The following is a 2943-nucleotide window of genomic DNA, read 5'->3' on the forward strand; positions in this document are numbered from 1 at the left end:
CAGTTTTATGGAATTCAAATACGTACTGCAAAGTTCAGTACAATTTTTTTCTGTGAAATGAGTTGTGAGGTTTGTGTAATGACTATAAAAATAGAATATGTGCATTCCATCTCTTTGCCACCGCTTGATATAACAAAAATTTTTTTTATTCGTTATATATGGCGGGAGACTCTAAAATACAAAATCCCTAAAATTATGTAGAAGGGATAGCTTCGAAATGCACGGGAAAATAGATAAATTTTCCAATGTTTCGATATGACATGTTGTCTCATACAAACAAACAAACGCGCACACACATGTATTCAACGCAGCAATAAAAAAAACACTTATCAAGAACATTAAAATATTTCTCTTTTTTTTACATATTAAGGGTGACCTGATTAAAAAACATAAACGAAAATGAAACGACTACATGCTGCGTTTAGTCAAAAAATTGTAGTATGTTTTTCGCAAAATAAAACATAAATCGTTTGCAAATGTTTTATGTTTATGAGCGGTTTCGCGCATTTTACACGTATTTCGTTAACAGTAATCCTATCCGATTTATACCTGTAATGAGCGCCAGACCCCTCATTTTTATTTTAAATGACCAGTATATGGTTTTATGCAAATGTGTGGTTAATATAAATCACCCACCGAATCACATTAGACGTCGCCCGTATAGCTAATAGACTAATATGAATAGTCATTCAATGACAGAGTGGATATATATATATATATATATATATATATATATATATATATATATATATATATATATATATATATATATATATGTATGTGTGTGTGTGTGTGTGTGTGTGTGTGTATATGTGTGTGTGGGCGCGTGTGTATGTATGTACAGTATTATATATATATATATATATATATATATATATATATATATATATATATATATATATATACTGTGTATATATATATATATGTATCTACGATATGTCTCTGTGTGTGTGTGTGTGTATTCGATCAGCTAAGTAACGCTGAGTCTGGTCTTCTGCAAATTTGCACGTGATTTCACACCCTCGATGGCTGAAGGGATAATTCCTTGTCATCTCTGTTCAAACACAGAATGCATAAGTTCAGACCCTGCCGGGCAGATTCGCCTACCGTACATAATTCTCTTTTTAGTTAAAGTATTTGTGGCTTAATATTTAAGAATACATTTTGATATGTTTGTGTGAGTATTATTATATAGATGCAAGTCCAATATAAAAGAACAAAATCTTACGTCCATTTTATTCCCGCGCTCTTAGCTATTCGTCCTCTAAATCTCCAGACACTTAACGGTGGTCCTGAGTGACTAATGTTCCCCGGACATGAAATGTCCCGATTATCAGTCGAGCTCATTTGTTCCAGGACTTCTTTGAATGATGATGTTGATGAGTCTCTCTTGCGTGTGGTGTGGATCTTAGAAATTGCATTTTGCTATTTCCTCCGTGTCTCCTTTTTATCGAATGAAGATAAACATAATTTATTTTCTTATTTGATTTATATTCGCACATATATACATACATATACATAATATATATACAGATGTATGTACGGAATATATAGTATATATATATATATATATATATATACAGCATATATATATATATACAGTATATGTATATATATATATATATATATATATATATATATATATATATATATATATATATATATATATATATATATATATATATATATATATATATATATATATATATATAGGCACAAGCAAACACAGTCAGGCATCTGCACGTATAGATAGAAAGATAGATAGATAGATAGATAGATAGATAGATAGATAGATAGATAGATAGATAGATAGATAGATAGATAGATAGATAGATAGATAGATAGGTGTGTATTTGTACACCTTTTAAACTTATCTCGGTTTCCCCTTATTTGTTAATTCCTGCTTTATGATTTTCTTTGGTGAAGTTTAATATTTCAAGTACATCAACCATCAAGATCATAGACCCTAATTACATTGGTATGTTTTCTTCTCATACTTATAAAGAAAATTTCTTTCCCCTTCAAATTACGCAGAAATATGTCATATAGCATTATTATTTGTAAAATGTTTTAGCACTGATATTTTTTTTATAATAGTTTCATTTGAATCCAAATGTATATGATGCACACATTACAACTGATGGTCAGTTGTTTTGTTTAACTATTTTTGTTCAAGTCCAACGTGTGTATTTCGTATTTCCTCATCAGGATTTTTCAATATATTCTGACATTCTGTGTAATGACGCATTCAACACTAGAGCTTATATAGACTGAGACAATTTATTTGTCTGACATATCTTTTCGTTTGATACTGAGTATTATCGCAAACGTTTCACAGTAACTGCAAAAAAACTTGTCAGTAGTATTTCATGGTCGTTCAGCAAAAACATGAAAAATGTCTCTTGTCTGGGCTGCCATTAAAGAATGATAATTCACGTATTATTTACAATTCCAGGAAACTGACAAAGTATTCATAGTTCCAGGAAAGGCATACGTGAGCGCCATGCTTTTTAAATGTTTTTTTTGTACTTTCGTTTTGAAGAAACTTGAGGAAAAGTCCTCATCTACTTGGGATTATTATTTTGTCACTCTTGTCCGATTTGACGTGGGGGTGAGGAGCCGAATGAGCGCAAAGGCGATACAAACCAAACACATGACATGAAAGGAAAAGAAAATGTCGTAAAACTCTTTGTCCCCACAAAGGACAGACTATCTGTCTGCTCCTCCTCATATTACGTTCACAACCTCCCTACCTCTCCTCCAATGTGGTACAGGGGTTGACTTTCCCTATTTCCCAGCCTAATGGCATCCTTTTCCCTCTTAACTAAGGCAAAGACCTCGGTAAAAGAAGCTGACAGACATGGCCAGGGTTCATTTTCCAATAATGGGTATCTTTTATAAGTCATTCAACGTTTACCTTAAGGTTTTCAAACTTTTGCAAAT

The sequence above is a fragment of the Macrobrachium rosenbergii genome, chromosome 10 (genome assembly GCF_040412425.1).
Source record: "Macrobrachium rosenbergii isolate ZJJX-2024 chromosome 10, ASM4041242v1, whole genome shotgun sequence".
In the NCBI taxonomy this organism is placed as follows: Eukaryota; Metazoa; Arthropoda; class Malacostraca; order Decapoda; family Palaemonidae; genus Macrobrachium; species Macrobrachium rosenbergii.